Source organism: Malania oleifera, chromosome 2, assembly GCF_029873635.1.
Source record: "Malania oleifera isolate guangnan ecotype guangnan chromosome 2, ASM2987363v1, whole genome shotgun sequence".
Classification (NCBI taxonomy): domain Eukaryota; kingdom Viridiplantae; phylum Streptophyta; class Magnoliopsida; order Santalales; family Ximeniaceae; genus Malania; species Malania oleifera.
In genome coordinates, this window is record NC_080418.1 from 3,647,676 (window position 1) to 3,670,083 (window position 22,408).

At 37.9% G+C, this 22,408-nt stretch overlaps 1 pseudogene; it reads right to left on the reverse strand.

The window, feature by feature from the left end:
* Window positions 1-1,604: 1,604 nt before the first annotated feature.
* LOC131149929 (UDP-glycosyltransferase 87A2-like) lies at window positions 1,605-16,640 on the reverse strand (annotated as a pseudogene).
* Window positions 16,641-22,408: the final 5,768 nt, after the last annotated feature.

The window sequence follows — 22,408 nt, forward strand, 5'->3', positions numbered from 1 at the left end:
GTTGAAGAGAATACTAGTGGTACTCAACAACAGGTGGAGGTTGAGACAATTTTTGGGAACTTAGTGAGAAATGAGACTACACAAGGTAACTCTCCAATTACAGTGGGGAATAGTGTATAAGAAGAGGAGATTTCAATTCAAGAATCTTCACAGCAACAAGAATCAATTGTTTCTCAGAGGCCAAGATGAGAAATTCCAAAACCTACTAGGTATACTGATATGGTGGCCTATGCACTTCCGGTTGTGGATGATAATGTTCCTTACACTTTCAAAGAAGTAATGAGGACCTCTGAATCAGATAAGTGGAAAAGAGCAATGGATGAAGAAATGTAGTCTCTTCATCAGAATCAGACTTTGGAGTTAGCCCAGTTGCCCAAGGGTAAGAAAGCAATTGGTTGTAGATGGGTTTATGTAAAGAAAGAAGGATTTCCAAATGCAAATAATGTTCGCTTCAAAGTCAGATTGGTAGTTAAGGGCTACGCACAAAAGGAAGACATTGATTATAATGAGTTATTTTCTCCGGTTGTTAAAAATTCTCCCATTCGAATTTTGTTGACTTTGGTAGCACAATTTGATCTTGAACTAGTTCAACTCGATGTAAAACTGCATTTTTATATGGTGATTTGGAAGAGGAAATTTATATGAATCAGTTAAATGGATTTCAGGTTGCTAGAAAAAAAATTAGGTATGTAAACTGGGTAAATCGTTATCTGGTTTAAAACAGTCTCCAAGATAATGGTACAAACGATTTCATCAATTTATGATGGGTCAGAAGTACATTAGAAATAAACATGATCATTGTGTTTATTTTCGCAGACTATAAAATGGATCTTTTGTATATTTACTCTTGTATGTTGATGATATGTTGATAGCTTTAAAGAATGGAGAAGAAATCAACAAGTTGAAAAGTCAGTTAGATCAAGAGTTTGAGATGAAAGAACTTGGTGAAGCAAAGAAGATACTTGGCATAGAGATTCGTAGAGACAAAATGAGAGGAAGAGTTAGTTTTTCTCGGAAACGGTATTTGAAGAAGTTAGTACGGAGTTTTGGCATGTCTGAGCAGTCAAAACCAGTAAGCACTCCTCTTGCTCCTCATTTCAAACTTAGTACAACTTTATCTCGTAAATCAGATGAGGAATGTAAGCATATGTCACAGGTTCTTTATGCAAGTGTTGTTGGTAGTCTGATGTATGCAATGATTTGTACTAGACCTGATATTTCACAAACTGTTAGTATGGCGAGCAGGTATATGCATGATCCGGGTAAATGACATTAGCAAGCTGTGAAATGGATTTTGAGATATATTATGAATACAATTGATGTTGGTATAGTATTTGAGAAAAATAATACTATTGATCAACGTGTTGTTGGATATATGGATTCTGATTTTGCAGGTGATTTGAATAAACGTCGATCAACTACTGGATATGTTTTTACATTTGCTAATGGTCCAATGAAGCAGAGTACATATCTCTACTGGGTCGAATTAATGAATTTTTATCTATTTTTTCAGGTTTATAAGTAGTAAATTGTTCTACTTAAATAATGCACACTAGAATCAATTTATATTTTCAAAAATACTAGTACTAGCCTTAATTTTATATCTATCCTTTTGTAATATCCCTAATAAAAGCATCAATGTTGATTTGAGTCTATCCACCCTCCTCAATGGCTCGTCCGCATACTTCTCTTTATCTCTCGAGCTCTTCTCCTCATCTCCTTCACCTCTTCACTTTCTAAATCCATAAACCGCCGCAAACGGCGAACAATCTCCTCTCTTCCCACCAAATTCCCCTTTCCCGCCGCCGTCTCCGCCACCCGCCCCCCGACGCCCCAATCTTCCACAATCAGTTTATTGTTCAGAGGCTGATATGAAAACAGGGGGTATGCGAGCATCGGAATGGCGGCGAAGGCACCCTCCAAGGTCGAATTCCACCTGCAATGCGTCCAAAATCCCCCGACCGATGAATGACACAGTAGCTTCAGTTGCTTGCGCCACGGCGCAATGAGCCCATCGCCGCTGTAGCCCTCCTTGAACCGCGGCGGATCCCGGCGAGTCGCCCACAAGAATCGAACTCCGCTGCCGCGTAACCCGGCAGCGATTTCTTCCGTTTGGGCATCTGAAACGGAGAGAAAACTCCCCATTGATACGTACAGTACGGAATTTTTGTGTTGGGAATCCAGCCATTGGAGAATGTTTGGGATAATTTGGGTGGGATTTACAGAGGGATTGAGATGGGAATCGAGGTGAGGGACGATGGGTCCGATTGGGTAGACAGGGAATTGGAATTTCCCTTTCAATGCTGAATCTGTGACATGGGCTTCAAGCTCGTAGATGGAATTGAGGAGGAGATACTGAGATTGGGGAACCCACGACATGACTTCTAGGGCTCGCGGCAGGAGTTTTCTTTCGTCTCCGTAACGAGAGATCTGCTATCCGAATTGAAGAAATTCCAGGTATGTAGTCCACCTGCTCTGTTGGGATTGCTGGTGTGGAACCATCGGCAGCAGCACCTCTCCATGCAGCTTATGTTGAAATGAAGACCACCAGCCCTCCACCTACTCTGCCAACTATGTTGACATTTAGCAACCGCCCTTTGAATTTTTTGCTCTCCCCCTTTTTTTTTTTGGGATATCGTCGGGTGTCCACGTCCATTTTACGTCCATGACTAATCTCACGCCCCGTGATTCTGGCCCCACATCACCACAAGGATGTAAATTTAGGAGCCTAGTGGAAGACTCAAACCCGAGAGGCGCAAAGGCTGACCTCGTGAGAGGCACTCCCAAAGGACGAGCTTACCATATGAACCATGCCCAGGGAAAATTTTTTGCTCTCCCTTGTGTATATAGGGGCTTGTTGTGTGTGCAGTGAATGTGTGTGTAGAGAGCTGTGTATGCAGTGTGTTGCAGTGAGCTGTGAGTGGTGTATGTGTTGTGCGTAGAGTGTGTGTGTGTGCAAGAGAAGAGAATTAAAGGTGTGAGAGAGAGAGAGAGTTGAGTAGAGTAGTGAGACTCCTCTGTAATATTCTCCCAGTATAGTGATTTGGTGTGTGCTCTGTGGACGTAGGTCAATTCGACCGAACCACGTAAATCTAGTGTTCCAGTGTGGATGTGTTTTTGATTTTTCTTCGTGTGTGATTGTTACTCCAGGATCCCTTCCTCCCAACAATTGGTATCAGAGCTTTGGTTGGAGTAGAATCACCAATTCCGAGAAAAATTCTTGGATTTTAAGCCTCTGTCCAGTAGCTCAAAATTAAAATTTGAGGCCACCATCGAACTCCTCTCGTCGAGACGAAGCAAACGGTGTCAACTGAAGCTCCAAACGACTTCAGACAACCCCGCACGCACCACCAACGTCCAAGGATGTCTCCATGCACTCCTATGCTCCATCACGCGCCGGCAGGTAGTCGGCGGCACCATCCACGCGCTGGCAATCGACCAGCGAGTCAGCGAAAGGAAGAAGACTCTAATAACCCTAAAATAAATAAATAAATTATTAATTAATTAAAATTATTAATCAATTAATTAGTCTAACATTATTAAATTAATGTGTTAAATAAATAAATAAAGGAAATAAAAAAATTAAATTAAATTAAAATTATTTATTAGTATTTAATTAGTTAAACATTATTGAATTAATTAAATAAATAAATAAAAAGAAATAGTAAAAAAATTAATTGGAATAAATATATGTATATATATATATATATAAGATTAATATAATATAAGTTATATATATATATATATATATATATATATATATATGTAAGATTATTATAATATAAGATATATAATTAAAGTATAATATATATACAAAACTTAACCTGTAAGAACTGGAAAGCAAAAAAAAAAAAAAAAGATAAGAAAGCCAAGGCTTCCACGAAAATTACAGAGAGAGAGAGAGAGAGTTCCTCCGTCTTCTCTCTCTCTTTTCTCTCATTTCTCGATGGATATTTGATTGATCGGGAAATGGAAGGTGTCATTGGATTTCTAACTCTGCCACCGACATTTCTAGTGGAACAGATTTGTCGTGGGAGCGGCGTAGGCACCCTTCCTGGGGAAAGGTATATTTCCCCTAATTTCTCAATTTTTCGTTAAATCTACTGTTAAATCAACGATCAGGCACCACCATAGGGTCTTAGTCATGATCGTCGTCATTTTGGCGTAGGTAATTTTTCAATTGGGGTTTTCTAAACTCCACTCCAAAGCGAGGGTGAGATTTGGGAAATTTGGTAATTTGGCTAAATTTAATGGTATATTTATTTATTTAGAATTTATGGATTTAGGAAATATTAAAATAATATTTTATTCAGGATTAATTACATGGAACTAGAATTTTTAATTTCAGTGTCCGGGCGAGCGCCGCAGGCATCTTTTTGAGGTCCCTGTTGGCGTACTTCAAGAAATTAGATAAGGGAAAAAAATATATATTAAACTAGAATTTTTATGAATTCAATGAAAAATAAATTGTGTTATATATACGTGTATATGTTTCAGTATGGGTTTAAAATGTCAACCATTTAAATTATATTTTTTCGAGTTTAGAGCTATTTATTAGATATGTATATGCAAAAATGAAATGATGAAAGTGGTAAAAATATTTTTAGAGTAATTATGTAAGGAATGAAAGGTATTTTCAATATATAAAAGTTAAATATTGGTTGGCTTATTTTACAGGCAATGTATGAATTTTATTGCTAAACTATGTGGCATAAGATTCTGTGCAAATATATGTTAAATCTATGAGATGCAGGTTAAGTAAGTAATTCATTGTGAATGAAATATGATATGAACTGTGCTGCTTGTGTGTGTTAATGCAATCATGTAAACAACTTAAATATGTTGGGTAAAATAGCTAAAATATGCTGGATAAGATAGCTGAAAGATGTTGGGTAAATGTATGACAGCTGAAATATGCTGGGTAAAATAGCTGAAAGATGTTAGGTAAATGTATGACAGCTGAAAATTGTTGGGTAAAACAGCTAAAAGATGCTGGGTAAAACAGCTGAAAGATGTTGGGTATGAAATGAAATGAAAAGGGAAATGAATGAAATGGAAATGAAATGTGAAATGTGAACAATGTAAAATGGGAAAGAGTCACTTAAAGTGAAATGCAATGCAATGTTAAGCCATGAATATGAACAAATGTGTATGATTGAATAATGATAGAAAGAATGATGTATTATGATATTAGAAGTATGTATGTACGTAGAACATGTTATGATTGGGCGAGGCGTACCTTTCGCCTGAGGGCTTGCTAAGTAAGGCGAGTGCACTAGTAACTACAGATATGGCAGTAGCCACATAACGTACTAGGGCAGAGGGAACCTACTTGTATAGGCGGGTAGATTTCCCTATCCTTAGGGCCTTTACCGATAAACATTTGGTATGAACTGTGTGAGTACGAGATCAATTTATCACTTGAGGGCTTACTGAGTAAGGTGAGTACCCTGGTATGCTTTAGCTACGACGTTTGGGTTGCCTAAATATCATAGTAGAGGGGTGCTACTTGTATGGGCGGGTAATCATCCTTATCCTCGGGTAATCTCGTGAGTTAAACATTTGTATGTGTTTGATTAGGATCAGAGAATGGTTTCAAAAATTGTGTTAACGATTTTTAAATGTTAAATATTATGTTGTTATATACCTCATGTTGGTCACACACTGTTTTAATATATTGTTTCTTCCCTTACTGAAATGTGTCTCACCCGAATATGAATTTATCTTTTTCAGGATTTTCTCGAGATCGAGCTTTAAGAGCTCGAGATTTTTTTTGATAGCATTATTGGGGAATAGAAAAAGAAAAGGATATATTTTTATGTTAATTTTGGGATGTATAAAATTTATGTTTTATGTCTTTATGTTTTAAGTCAGTTATGAAAGGAATGTTTGTGAACATACTGAAATGTTTTGGAGATGTATGTATTTATGGAAATGCAGGTGATGATTGGTTTCTATGGATTTATAGATAGAAAATAGAAAACTCTATTATTATGGTATATGTTGTATGGAGATTATGATTTATGTTTTTCGCTGCTTATGATATAGATTATGATCTATCAGGATATTATCAGGTATAACACACCGGACTTGGGTTTAAGGGTTCGAGGCGTTACATTATGGTATCAGAGCAATGTCCAACCAAAAGTGTGATTAATTTTACATCGTCTGGATATGGAAATTCTAGAGTATTAGTTTAGGAATGATTTATAACAGAGTATAGGATTAAGTTGCGATAAGGATAGGGATGAGTAGATTAAGATACCATTAGGAATTCTAAGTTGTGTTTCGTAAGCTTGGGAATAGAAATCCCTTTATAGTCTTCTGTGTTTTTCTGAAGAAGTTGCTAGCTTCAGAAAATCATGGTAAATCCATCGATGGTGATGTTTCCGAGCAGAGAAATTCGAACTTTGGATTTGAACTCGAAGGTTAGGTTGGTTAATTTAGGAAGAAAAGTTTTTGAAGGAGAATAATTTAGGTGTGATTAAATGGTTTGTGGTCAAGTTAGATGTTTGGTATTTAAATTGAGGTATATAGAAATGTGTGGTATGAGGTTGGTTAGTGGGTTTCAAAGGTTATGGTATCGGAGGAAGCAATAAGCACCTCTAGGTAGAGGTGGACCAGCGCGGGTGTACTCGTTGATCCCGACTGAACTAGATAATGTCAGGGATGCAGGTATATGTTTATGATTGAGATAACAATGATTTAAGTTGGCTATGGATGGTGGAATAGTAAAAATTTCAAGGACGAAATTCTTTAAAGGAGGGAAGAATGTAATAACCCGAAAATAAATAAATAAATAAATTATTAACTAATTAAAATTATTAATCAATTAATTAGTATAATATTATTAAATTAATGTGTTAAATAAACAAATAAAGGAAAAAAATTAAATTAAATTAAAATTATTTATTAGTATTTAATTAGTTAAACATTATTGAATTAATTAAATAATTTAACTTGTAAGAATTGGAAAGCAAACAAAAAAGGAAAAAAAAAAGATAAGGAAGCCAAGGCTTCCACGAAAATTACAGAGAGAGAGAGAGAGTTCTTGCGTTCTCTCTCATCATCCACTCCTCCATCTTCTCTCTCTCTTTCCCCTCATTTCTCGATGGATATTTGATTGATCGGGAAATGGAAGGTATCATTGGATTCCTAACTCCGCCACCGACATTTCTTTTGGAGCGGATTTGTCGTGGGAGTGGCGTAAGCACCATTCTTGGGGAAAGGTATATTTCTCCTAATTTCTCAATTTCTCAATTTCTCATTAAATCTATTGTTGAATCAACGATCAGGCACCACCATAGGGTCCTAGTCGTGATCTTCGTCATTTTGGCGTAGGTAATTTTTCAATTGGGGTTTTTTAGACCCCACTCCAAAGAAATAGTGGGATTTGAAAATTTTGGTAATTTGACTAAATTTAATGGTATATTTATTTATTTAGAATTTATGGATTTAGAAAATATTAAAATAATATTTTATTCATGATTAATTACATGGAACTAGAGTTTTTCATTTCAGGGTCCGGGGGAGCGCCGCAGACATCTTTTTGGGGTCCCTGTTGGCGTAGTTCAAGAAATCAGGTAAGGGAAAAAATATATATTAAACCAAAATTTTTATAAATTTAATGAAAAATAAATTGTGTTATATATACGTGTATATGTTTCAGTATGGGTTTAAAATGTCAATCATTTAAATTATATTTTTCCGAGTTTAGGGCTGTTTATTATATATGTTTATGCGAAAATGAACTAATGAAAGCGGAAAAAAATATTTTCAGGGTAATTATGTAAGGAATGAAAGGTATTTTCAGTATATAAAAGTTAAATTTTGGTTGACTTATTTTATAGGCAATGTATGAATTTTATTACTAAATTGTGTGGCATGAGATTCTGTGCAAATATATGTTAAATGTATGAGATGCAGGTTAAGTAAGTAATACATTGTGAATGAAATATGATATGAACTGTGCTGCTTGTGTGTGTTAATGCAACCATGTAAACAACTGAAATATGTTGGGTAAACAGCTGAAATATGTTGGGTAAAACAGCTGAAATATGTTGGGTAAATGTATGACAGCTGAAAGATACTGGGTAAATGTATGACAACTGAAAAATGCTGGGTAAAACAGCTGAAAGATGCTGGGTATGAAATGAAATGAAATGAAAAGGGAAATGAATAAAATGGAAATGAAATGTGAAATGTGAACAATGTAAAATGGGAAAGAGTCACTTAAAGTGGAATGCAATGCAACGTTAAGCCATGAATATGAATAGATGTGTATGATTAAATAATGATAGAAAGAATGATGTATTATGATATTAGAAGTATGTATGTACATAGAACATGTTACGGATGGGCGAGGCGTACCTTTCGCCTGAGGGCTTGCTGAGTAAGGCGAGTGCACTAGTAGCTACAGATGTGGCAGTAGCAGCATAACATACTAGGGAAGAGGGAACCTACTTGTATGGGCGGGTAGATTTCCCTATCCTTAGGACCTTTGCCGATAAACTTTTGGAATGAACTGTGTGACTACGAGATCAATTTATCACTTGAGGGCTTACTGAATAAGGTGAGTGTCCTAGTATGCTTTAACTGTGACCTTTGGGTTGCCTAAATATCAGAGCAGAGGGGTGCTACTTGTATGGGCGGGTAATCACCCCTATCCTCGGGTAATCTCGTGGGTTAAATATTTGAATGTGTTTGATTAGGATCAGAAAATGGTTTCAAAAATTGTGTTAACGATTTTTAAATGTTAAATATTATGTTGTTACATACCTCATGTTGGTCACACACTGTTTTAATATATTGTTTTTTCCCTTACTGAGATGTGTCTCACCTGAATATGAATTTATCTTTTTCGTAATTTCCTCGAGATCGAGCTTTAAGAGCTCAAGGTTTTTTTTATAGCATTATTGGGGAATAGAAAAAGAAAAGGGTATATTTCTTTATTAATTTTGGGATGTATAAAATTTATGTTTTATGTCTTTATGTTTTAAGTCAATTATGAAAGGAATGTTTGAGAACATACTGAAATGTTTTGGAGATGTATGTATTTATGGAAATGCAGGTGATGGTTGGTTTTTATAGATTTATAGATAGAAAATAGAAGACTATGGTATTATGGTATATGTTATATGGAAATTATGATTTATGTTTTCCGTTGCGTATGTTATAAATTATGATCTATCCGGATATTATCATGTATAACGCACTGGACCTGGGTTTAAGGGCTCAGGACGTTACAAAGCCAGTCCACGTCGGCGGGACCCGCGCCCTGTCAACGCCACATGGCACTGAGTAAGCTGCACAGTCAGCAGCCGCGTCAGCGCCACGTCATCCAGCCCCACACTGCCACGTCAGCGGTGGGCTCCATAGTAACTCATCAGTAGGTCGACCCCACTGCCATGTTAGTAGGCGGGCCCCACTGCTACATCAGCCTGCCACGCCATCATTGCCACGATAGCATGCCACGTCAGCATAGTTGACTAGAGTTGACCATTTTTGACCGAGTGTTTGACCGGGCGAAGCCATTTCGGGTCTGTTTTTTAAGCGACTTTAGCCATTTTAAGGGTTTTCGGCCGTTCTGAATCCAACCGTGATGTCTGTTTGAGCTAATTCCATCTTTAGATCAGCAAATCGAGATGTCAAATGAAAACAGTTCTCGAATCGAGATGTTTGATGGCACGAACTTCGGTTTCTAGAAAATGCAGATTGAGGACTATTTGTTTGGTAAGGAGTAGCACTTACCACTAATGGAGAAGCTAGAATCCATGAAGGAGAGCGAGTGGGAGTTGTTTGACCGAAAAGCCCTTGGAGCCATCAGAATGACGTTGTCGAAATCTATGGCGTTCAATATCAAGCATATAACATCCACCAAATCTCTTATGGATGCGCTCTCTAATATGTACGAGTAGCCTTCGGCTGCAAACAAGGTACATCTCTTGAAAATACTATTTACAATGAGTATGTCTGCAGGTGGAAGTTTCAGCAGACATTTGAATAACTTCAATAAGTTGTCTGATCAACTCGCCTCAATCGGGATAACGTTTGATAATGAGATTCGAGCCCTATTGATTCTCAGTTAGTTGCCTGAAAGTTGAAATGGTATTGTTACTGTCATCAGTAGCTTCGTAGGAAAATCGAAGCTTGTATATGATGAAGTCGTCAACATGATTTTGATGGAAGAAATAAGAATGCAGTCGAACCATGGCTCCACTTTGAGTTCAGCCTCGAACATAGAGAATTGAGGCATAAGAAACAGGCATGGACAATCAAACAACCGCGGCAGATCTAAGCCTAGGCGGTCTAAATCTAGAAATCCCAGAGGTACTCAGGACACAGGTTCCCAGAGCACAAAAGTTATTGAGTGCTGGAACTGTGGAAAGACTGGTCATTATAAGAACCAGTGTAGAAGTCAGAAGACAAAATTTGAGACGAGGGCAAAGACAGAAGCAAATATTGCTTCCAAAAATGATGAGAGGTACTCAGGACACAGGTTCCCAGAGCACAAAAGTTATTGAGTGCTGGAACTGTGGAAAGACTGGTCATTATAAGAACCAGTGTAGAAGTCAGAAGACAAAATTTGAGACAAGGGCAAAGACAGAAGCAAATATTGCTTCCAAAAATGATGAGATGTAGATTTTCTCTTTGGAGAGCCAACAGAAGTCTTGGGTATTAGACTCCGGAACCTCATTTCATGTCACTTGCTGCAGAGATTACCTAAAGGAGTACACACCAAGTGATTTCGGTAAGGTGTACCTTGGAAACGATCAACCTTACGACGTAACTGGCAAGGGAGTTGTGAAGATCAATATAAATGGGTCAGTATGGAAAGTGAAGGATGTCAGACATATTCTAGACCTGAGAAAGAATTTGATCTCAGTTGGTTAGCTAGCAGATGAGAGATACACGACGAAATTCATTGGCGATGAATGGAAAGTTTCAAAGGGTGTACTTACGATTGCGCGAGGTAAGAAAAGCGAAACACTTTTTCTAACCTCCAATGCCTCCATGTCTATTTCAGTTGCTGCAAGAAATGACGACAGCAACATCTGGCACCAACGATTTGGTCACATGAGCGAGAAGGAACTCAGGGTGATGCACTCAAAGGGAAAATTGAGTGGTCTACAGTCAGTGTAGATTGACATATGTGAGGATTGTATAGTCAGGAAATAGAAGAGGATCAGTTTCTAGATTAACACTCGTGCCCCAAAGAAGTGTGTCAGGACACAACAGCAGAATGCCGAGAATCCTCAATTGGAGGAACCAGTGGAGCAGATCGTCGCACCACCGTCTCCTACTCCAGCTCCGGAGCTTAGGAGATCTACTCGGCCCCATATACCAAACAGAAGATATATTGATTACTTACTTCTTACATATGGAGGAGAGCCCGAATGCTATGATGAAGCATGTCAGGTGGTAGACATGAGCAAGTGGGAGCTTGCAATGAAGGACGAGATGAAGTCCCTCACCTCCAACAGAACGTGGGAACTAGCTGAGTTTCCCAAAGGTAAGAAGGTCTTTCACAACAAGTGGGTGTACGGAATCAAAGAGGAGCATGATGGCTCCAGAAGGTACAAGCATTGGTTGGTAGTTAAAGGCTTGGAACAAAAGGAAGGGATTGACTACACCGACATCTTTGCACCAGTTGTGAAGTTGACAACCATTAGATTAGTCGGCAGAAATCTAGCAGACAGGAAGGTGGTGACTAGAGAAAAGTTGAAGCTGTGCTCAGCTTCAGTTAGTATTCATGCTTGAAGACAGATATGAGCACATCATTTGCCTATACACTAGTTGAGATGCTGTCTCCGTTTCCAAGTGGGAGATTGTTGGGATTGCTAGTGTGGAACCGTCGGCAGCAGCACCTCCCCATGCAGCTTATGTTGAAATGAAGACCAGCAGCCCTCCACCTACTCTGCCGACTATGCTAACATTTAGCCACCGCCCGTTTGAATTTTTAGCTCTCCCTTGTGTATATATGGGCTTGTTGTGTGTGTAGTGAATGTGTGTGTAGAGAGCTGTGTATGCAGTGTGTTGCAGTGAGTTGGGAGTGGTGTATGTGATGTGCGCAGAGTGTGTGTGTGTGTGCAAGAGAAGAGAATTAGAGGTGAGAGAGAGAGAGAGAGAGAGAGAGAGAGAGAGAGAGAGAGAGAGAGAGAGTTGAGTAGAGCAGTGAGGCTCCTCTGTAATATTCTCCCAGTATAGTGATTTGGTGTGTACTCCGTGGACGTAGGTCAATTCGACCGAACCACGTAAATCTAGTGTTCCAGTGTGGATGTGTTTTTGATTTTTCTTCGTGTATGATTGTTGCTCTAGGATTCCTTCCTCCCAACACGCTCTTCCCCTAATTCTTCCACGAGCAATCAGATAATTGAAACAAGCATTTTTTCATCACTAAAAAAGAAATAAAAAAAAGAATTTACCTCACAAATCGACCGGGAAGTGGTGATTCCGATGTAGCAAATCAAAATGATCGAAAATGGAGAACAACGACGCGGATGTTAGGACCCTGTGAGCATCTAGAAAAAAGTGACACCAAGAAATTTACGTGGTTCGGTCAAGAACAACCTACATCCACGGAGCACACACCAACTATTCAATAACTCGCCGAAAAATGTTACAATTCTCTCTCTCTCTCTCTCTCTCTCTCTCTCTCTCTCTCTCTCTCTCTCTCTCTCTCTCTTCCTCCCTTCTTCCTCACAGCTCTCTCTGCACTATGCTATGCTGTTGTGCTATTCTATTGTGCTATATATTATCACTTTCCACAGCCTCTTTATATAGGCTTGGATTTTACATTATAATTGAATGCGAATCAATACAAATTAATCACAGATTCGAAGTTTTATAATCAAGAGATAAATGGAGAATAAATTCACACGTTTTCTGACTCAGCTCAACGTGTCTCCAACTATGTTTCTGGCTCCATTTCTAACAATCTCCCACTTGGACATAGAGATACCTTCTCAACCAGTATCATGAATAAATGATGTGCTCAAAATATGTGTCTTCAGGTATGAAAACCAATTGAAATTGAACACAACTTCAGTTTCTCTGTAGTCGCCACCTTCCTGTTTGCTTGATTTCTGTGGACTAATCTAATGGCTGTCATCTTCACAGCTGGTGCAAAAATGTCGGTGTAGTCAATCCCTTCCTTTGTTCAAAGTCTTTGACTACCAACTGAGGCTTGTACCTTCTGGAGCCGTCATGCTCCTCTTCGATTCTGTACACCCACTTGTTTTGAAGGCCTTTGGGCAACTTCCACATTCTGTTGGAGGTGAGGGACTTCCTCTCATCCTTCATCGCAAGCTCCCACTTGCTCGTATCTGCCACCTGACATGCTTCATCGTAGCATTCGGGCACTTCTCCATCTGTAGGAAGTAAGTAATCAATATACCTTCCGTCTAGTATATGGGACCGAATAGATCTCCTAAGCTCCGGACCTGGAGTAGGAGACGGTGGTGCGACGATCTGCTCCACTGGTTCCTCCACTTGAGGATTCTCGGTATTCTACTGATGTGTCCCAACACATTCATGGGTGTTTATCTGAAAACTAATCCTCTTCTGTTTCCTGACTATACAATCCTCACACATGTCAACCTGCACTGACTGTAGACCACTCAATTTTTCCTTTGAGTGCATCACCCTGAGTCCCTTCTCGCTCATGTGACCAAGTCGTTGGTGCCAAATGTTGCTGTCGTCATTTCCTGCAGCAACTAAAATAGACATGGAGGTATTGGAGGTTAGAAAAAGTGTTCCACTTTTCTTACCTCGTACAATCGTTAGTACACCCTTTGAGACTTTCCATTCATCACCAATGAATTTTATCGTGTATCCCTCATCTGCCAGCTGACCAACTTAGATCAAATTCTTTCTTAGGTCTGGAATATACCTAACATCCTTCAGTTTCCATACTGACCCGTTTATACTGATCTTCACAACTCCCTTGCCGATTACGTCGCAAGGTTGATCGTTGCCAAGGTACACCTTACCAAAATTACCTGGTGTGTACTCCTCTAGGCAATCTCTGCAGCATGTGGCATGAAATGAGGCTCCGGAGTCTAAGACCCAAAACTCCTGCTTGCTCTCCGAAGAGCAGATCAACATCTCATCATTCTCAGAAGCAATATTTGCTTCTATCTTTGCCCTTGTCTCGAATTCTTTCTTCTGACTCCTGCACTGGTTCCTGTAATGACTAGTTTTTCCACAGTTCCAGCACTCAAAACTTTAGTGCTCTGAGAACCTGTGTCCTGAGTACCTTTGGGATTTCTCAGCCTAGATCTGTCGCAGTTGTTTGATCGTCCATGCCTGTTTCCTTTGCCTCGATTCTCCATGTTCAAGGCTGAACTCGAATTGGAGTTATGGTTCGGCTGCATTCTTATTTCCTCCGTCAAAATCATGCTGATGACCTCATCGTATACAAGCTTCGATTTTCCTGCAGAGCTACTGATGGTAATGACGACACCATTCCAATTTTCAGGCAGCTGACTAAGAATCAGTAGAGTCCGAATCTCATCATCAAACATTATCCCAACTAAGGCGAGTTGATCAGACAACTCATTGAAGTTATTCAGATGTCTGCTGAAACTCTCTCCTGCAGACATATTCATCGTAAATAGTCTTTTCATGAGATGTACCTTGTTTGCGGCTGAAGGCTGCTCGTACATATATGAGAGCGCATCCATCAGAGACTTGGTGAATGTTATATGCTTGATATTGAATGCCACAGATTTCGACAACCTCATTCTGATGGCTCCGAGGGCTTTTCGATCAAGCAACTCCCACTCGTCCTCGTTCATGGATGTTGGCTTACCCTTCAACGGTAAGTGCAATTCCTTCCCAAACAAATAGTCTTCTATCTGCATCTTCTAGAAACTGAAATTGTTCCCGTTGAACATTTTGATTTTTGAGTTCTTTTCATTTGACATCTCGATTTGCTAATCTAGAGATGGAATTAGCTCAAATGGATAGCACAAATGGATCCAGAACGATCGAAACCCTTGAAATGGTTCGAGTCGCTCGAAAAACGGACCCAAAACGACCCCGAAAAGCTCAGTCAAAGTTTTTAGTCAAACTGTTGACATGGCAGTAGGGTCTACCTACTGACATGGCGCTAACGTGGCAGTGGGACCCACTTGATAATGTGGCAGTAGCCTGCTGACGTGGCCCCTTTGCCACATGGCACTCCTACTGACGTGGCCCTGCTGGCGCGTGTGAGGTATGCGCGTTGACGTGGCACTGAGGACAAACCCGGGTCAGGAACCGCATCTCGGGTTCACCCGGATCTGAGTCACCTGCAGGGTAAGGCGGGTTCTCTTCAGGTCGGGTCAAGGCGGAACGGGCGAAGATGACGCGTGCGGTGTGTGCAGCGCATGAGGAGATGTTCGCCGGGCATGGACGGCGCGTGAAGAGGTGTCTTGCTCTGGCAAGGCACGTGGGGGCGCATGCGGGCTTGTCTAAACTCCGTTTGAGCTCCGGCAGGCACTCTTCTCTTCGTCTCGGTGAGAAGAATACGATGGTGGTCTCAAAACACAGTTTTGATCTACTAGACAGAGTTTTGAATTTCTGGATCACTTCCGATCTGACTTTTCTGCCCCAACCGGGCTCTAATACCACTTGTTAGGACCTTGTGAGCATCCAGAAGAAAGTGACACCAAGAAATTTACGTGGTTCTGTCAAGAACGACCTACGTCCATGGAGCACACACTAACTATTCAATAACTCGTTAGAAAATGTTACAATTCTCTCTCTCTCTCTCTCTCTCTCTCTCTCTCTCTCTCTCTCTTCCTCCCTTCTTCCTCACAGCTCTCTCTGCACTGTGTTGTGCTGTTGTGCTATTCTATTGTGCTATATATTATCACTTTCCACAGCCTCTTTATATAGGTTTAGATTTTACATTATAATTGAATGCGAATCAATACAAATTAATCACAGATTAGAAGTTTTATAATCAAGGGATAAATGGAAAATAAATTCACACTTTTTTGACTCAGTTCAACGTGTCTCCAGCTGTGTTTCTGACTCCATCTCTAACAGCGGACTGTGTCTAGAATGTCGCCACCGGAATATTCCTCCGATTCCCCACCCTTACAGCCCAGAACAGGTGCACGTCACCTAAGATGACGGTCGCCGATGGGTCAAGTCGTTGCTCGATGGGAGCCTCCATCTTGGTCATGACGGCTTCTTAGAAACCCGGGTAGTCGGCGGCGCAGCCTAGCTCGGACGGGATGACATTGGGGATGCAGCCGAAGCAGATTTCGGCGGGCTTCGTCTGGGTGCCGATGAGGCCACGCCACTCTTCCGTGACGACGAAGGTCACTAGAATGTCCTGCCGTCGGGAAACCAGTAGCTTGCAGAGGTTCATCATGGGGTTGACGTGGCCTCTTCCCGGATAGGGCATAGTCACTACGTGGCAAGCGCTGATTGGCCCACGTTGGATGTCTCCATTCCCACAGACTGATATGAGTTTTGTTGGGTCATTTGGAGGGAAAGGGCTTATTAAATGGCAAAAGAGAGTCAAATGACAATAATAGCCCAATGGTTGGGAAGTATATCAAGTGTGGCCATGATTCTTCCCATGGCAGGTCCTACGTGCCAAGACGAGAGAAAAGAAAAGGAGGTATGGACCCAATGTCTTCCATGTGCAGCTGCGCTGTTGCATGGGTTCATGTGATCAGGGTAAAGAAAAATAATATTATTTATTTGGTGTTAATGTCTAGAATTAAATTAGGTGACGCAAGCTTATATGATTGATAACTAACTCGAAGGTAGTACTACTAGTAGACAAAAGTAATCATCTCCTCTCACATGTATATAAAACAAGCTCCTCCATGTGTTCAAACATGCATAAATGTGAGATAATGGTGGGCGACTCTTCTTTGTGTTAGAATTCAAGATCCAATACAAAGAGAGAAATATAGTGCACACAAATGATTAAATTTAACTCTAATAATGATATAAAGATTAAAGTGTTTTTTAACTAAAACATTACAATATATATGATATTATTTAACATCTCCTCTCAAACTCATGATGGTGCATTGAGAAGCATTGAGAGTTTATCGAGTAGAAACTAAATGTCTCAGGGATTGTGTGCGGCGCTGGGAGTCGTCCACGTGCAATTGTAGCGTCAGTGAGCAGGGCTGGCTCTTCCTTTAGGCGGCTGAGGTGCTCGCCTAGGGTCCCAAAAGTTTTGGAGCCCCCAAATTTTTTTTTAATTAAATAATATTCACATTATTTATTATGCTCTCTTCCCATACATTCACTTCCCAACTAATAAATATATGAAATTGTATTTTAAAATGTAAAATAAATGCAATTTAATTCTTTTTCTTTTCAAGTCTCATTGACTTCCCAATTAACAACTTTATTATATTTTTAACTATCTATTACTCCCATCTCTCTCTCTTAGCCTCTCTAAAAAAATCTTTCCATCTCTCACACTCTCTCACTCTCATCTCTCGGTCTCTCTATGATTTTTGCTCCGACTCTTGTGTTCATCCCATTCGAACCTTCGATTCTCTGCAATTTTCATCAATCCTAATTTTGATTTCAATGTTTGTGTATTATTTTTTTATCATTTTCACTCTGAATTTTTTTTCTATTTTTTCTTAGATTTTAGAAGCTTTGAGGTTAGAGCGTTGTATCCGGTAAGAATCTGATATCTCTAAAGTCTCGCTCGTCGATCAATTTGTAATAATAATAATAATCAGGTTATATTGTTTCAATATATTATTTCTATAAATTTATTAAATTTATTTTTATTTGTTTACATAATTTGTCAATTTATAGTTAGAGTTAATTTTGAAATTTAATTATGTCAACGAGAAAATATGAATTTAGATATGAAAAACGAAGAAAGAAAGAAAAAATAATTAAACAAAATATTAAGGGTTCCTAATTAAATCTCGCCTAGGGCCCCATATTGTGAAGAGCCGGCCCTGTCAGTGAGAAAATCAAAATATTCACAATTTGCCACTAGGTGCGATTCCAGCAATGGTGTTGCAAAGAGTGCCGGAATTGCAGAGAGTTTACAATATCGGTGTTGCAGAGAGTGCAACGGCGAGTGGGGAGACAGTGCCGTTTAAAAATTTATTTGGTTGCGAATTTCAAAAAATAAAATAATAATATATCTACAGTGCGGAGATAATATCATACTTCCCACAAGCCATGGAGGGCATAACAAGATCACCTGAAATTGCTAGAACCAGCCCTAAATCCCTAACAGCATAGTATTCAAAAGGTTTTTTTTTTAAAGAAACAAAGAAAAACTAAAATTTAAGTACTAAGACAAGCCCATAAGACCTAGGATTTCAATTCAATTAAAAAAAAAAATCAATTCAGAAGAAAAGAAAAGAAGCGGTTTGGCTCGCAGGCGTGCAAATTGTCCTTCAACTTGTGAAATCCGTTCTTGTACACTCCGAATCTGAAAACCGGCCTTATCAGAATCACGCATGTACACAACATACACATCCTGCTCCCACAACACATCTTCTTCTTCTTCGAAGTTGTAGTAGTGTTAGTAGATCTGGAAGGAAAGCAGACGAAGCAGATCGAAAAATTGCAGAGAGTGCAACGGTGCCGGCATTGCAGAGACTGCAGTGGCGAGTGGTGCGACTCTGAGAACGGCGAACTGGGATTTCGAGAACCTAGTTTCAACGGCGAGCGGTGCGACAGAACCGCATATTGGATGCACTTATGTGATTTGAAAAACGATATCCTTCACCATTCTCGGTGCGATGGTGCAGGGACCAGAAAGAGATGAGAGGGATTGCAAAACTTAGGTCATGCAGGCGACGACGCGGTGCTAGAGGTTGAATTCAGAACTTAGGGTTTAGAAAGCTCTGATACCATGTTAGAATTCAAGATCCAATACACATACACACTCTCTGAGAGAGAGAGAGAGAGAGAGAGAGAGAGAGAGAGAGAGAGAGAGTTCCCGCGTAAGAGGCATACTAGATGTCTTTGCCTTTATGCTATATATATATATATATATCCTTTAACTAAAATATTACAATATATATGATATTGTTCACAACTCACAAGTTTAAACAACAAATAAAACAATAGATGTAAAAACGCGTGAGAAAGAAGTTTTGGGCTAATCTTAGACCATTCCGATGACTCCATTATTATACCACCCTTACTTTAATAAGGACATATATAAGGTTCACATTTTCAGCTATTTGTCGCATCGTATTAAAAAAGTGGACCTCACATGTTTACATATTGAATGGTTTAAAAATTATGAATCATGGGGTTAACATGGTGTTTAAGTACTGTCGAAAATTTTTTCAACATGTAGAACGATAGTTCCTTTTATAATTTCTCCAAGTGAAGATTATTAAATGGCCCACAAATTGGATAGCTTCTTATAACTTTATTCACTTTGTGTGTTGGGCTCATGGGCTCGTCCACATGTTCTCAGTGTGGGCTATAGCCCCACTCAATTATTATAAACTAATCTATCTAATCTGCTAAACTTTTAGACAATCAGTTCCTCCCTGCTTCCATAACACATAGCTATTGATCTCCTTGACCCAACTCATGGTGATACTCCGAGCGTGCCTTTATTGCTGGTAATGCTTGACTTCCACCCTTCACCTTTCCATCTACCTTTGAAGAAAGAACCTCACTTGTCCCTTCTGTTGTATATATTATTTGACATTTTCCTAAGAAGTCAATAAGTGAGGGAGAGATTTGGTAACTTAATAGTCTTCTAACTCAATTCCTTATCTTTCGAATCAATCTTCCACTCAAACTAGATGCCTTCTTGATTAACCGCTCCACTCCATTGCCTGACAACCCTACCTCACACGTTTACATATTGAATGGTTTAAAAACTATGACTCACAAGGTTAACATGGTGATTTAGGATTGCCCAAAATTTTTTCAACATTTGAAGCAATAGTCCCTCTTATAATTTCTCCGAGTGATAATCAAATGGCCCAAGAATTGGACCGCCACTCAACTTTGTTGGCTTTTTTGGTCCATGGGCAGATCCATATGTTTTGAGTGTGGGCTATAGCCCTACTCAATTATTATAAATACTCTGAATATTATATATATATATATGCTCAAAGATCAAGTTCTATTTTTTTTTTGGATTGCACCCATTCAACTTGAGTTGAAGTCGAAATAAACAACATTTGGGGTTATTTCAAATTTTTTTTTGAAAAAAATAAAACCATAGAGAAAATATCCACTTGAAAAAATTTAATGTACTGAAAAATTGAGTGTCTTTTCTACTTAGTACTAAGCAATCTACTAGGATCAAGGATTTCTTTTTAGGAAAAGAAAGGAATATGAAAATAAAATTTATTTTTATTATATTTTCTCTCTATAACGAATATTTTTAAAAATGAAAACATGCTATTATATCATTAAGAAGTAAAAAAGATTAAATATTAATGATATGGAAAATTAAATTTTTATTCATGAATTTGAGATATTTTATCTATATATATATATATATATATTTACTTTGCTTCATAATTAAACTTGAAAAAAAAATATTCATTCATAATTTTCTTTTCCTTAACATTTTTCAAGTTCTAAATCAGATCAATTTTGTCTAAATTAATATTAAAATAATAAAAATCCTATGTATTATAAGAAAAATATTACAATAAATTCTTACAATTGACATGGAATTCAATAGTTCATTAAAATTTATTAAGTGTGAGAAAATCGGCTCGTTCTAATAAATATATATTATAAAATAAAATAAAATATTTTATGTCTAATTGTCCAAACTCGTGTGTGCGCGCGCGCGAGAGAGAGAGAGAGATTTTTTGATGGCTTGTGTTTGGAAAGGTATTTTATTTTGATCAAGTGGTATGTCTCATTGTATAGTGGGCCTGGGCTGAGGCCTTGTTGATTAGTGGGCTTGGGTCAGCTTCACTGGTCCCTTTAAAGTTGAGTTGGACCACTGAATGGTTCATTCGGATAGAATGATTTGATTTGTTTAGCGTGACAAGAAAATTCCTTAAGAATTTAAATGATTCTATTTTCTCAATGATATAATTTATTGAGTGTCAATATGTACGACATTTGAATTCTAAAATTACATCATAATTATTAAAAGACGAAGCTCTATATTACCTGTTGATGTTAAAAAAGATAAGGATTGAAAATATGTTTTTCTTTTTTGCTTGCATAAACAAGGTTAGTGGGCATTTTGTAAAGTAGTTTACTTTTATTTTTATTTTTAAAATAATTATAAAATACTATCTCAATTTTTTATTTTCCAAATTTATAAGGGAAAGTCAAAAGAGATTTTTTATTATTTTAAAAATTTTAAATATAAATCTCGAAAATTTAAAATAAATTTTTTTCCAAATATTTGAAAATAAAAAATAATAACTATTTTCCATAACTAAAGTAGCCCCAGGGTCTCTTAAAAAAAAGAAATTGTATACGATAAAAAATTAAATAATAAAAGAAAATTTATTTTTTATTATGTTTTATCTCTATGTCAAATACAACAAAAGAAAAAAATTATTTTAATATGATTAAAAATTAAGAAAGACAAAATTTAAAAGGTAAAATTTGGAGTGTGGTGTAGGGTGTGGAGGGCTATCATAACTTTATTCTGAAACCGAGACTAAGTTGAGAACAAACTCCAAAAATAAAATAACTCTTTGACATTATATAAAAAAAAGTTTGACAAATTTGATAACTCACTTCTATTAGCCTTTTTCCGACCAATTTCACATAATAATTTAATTTATCATCTAGACTTATTCGATTAACCTCATGACTTCATTAAGTTAGTCCTCGATCGATTCCATAAACCATGACCTACTAATTGCATCACATCATTTTTCTCCATTTGTAAAAGGGACACCAACGATACAATAAAGGGGCATTGTCATTCACACTAGTGGGTTCATTGATTCTAATGCAATTCCTATCCCTAAGGTCTAATCAACCAAAAATCTCAAGCCTACACTCAATAATAATTGCTAATAATATAGGGATGTAAGTTTGTCAAGTCAATCGCTCAACTGTATGAATTTGAATCAATACTACTTAAATTTGAGATGACTTCAAATTTTATAATACTCGGGAATCTAATCGAGTTTTTGTAATTTTATTATAATATATAAATAATTTATATATTAATTATTTTATTTTTTATTTTTATATTTAATATTATTTAATAATCAAATCTAGTTTAATTGAGTCAAGATAGGTTTTTGAACTTACAATTAAGTCGAGTTCGAATTCAACAATTTTCAGATCAAATATGTAAGCCAAATTTCAAATATAAATTTTAATCATTAATTTTAAATATTTGACTGTGTCAACTATACTAAGTTGTCTAAGCTCTAACCCGCACCTATAGGATGTATATCCTAAAGGATATGTCCCACATGAATGATATATGTCCCACATGAAGGGTATA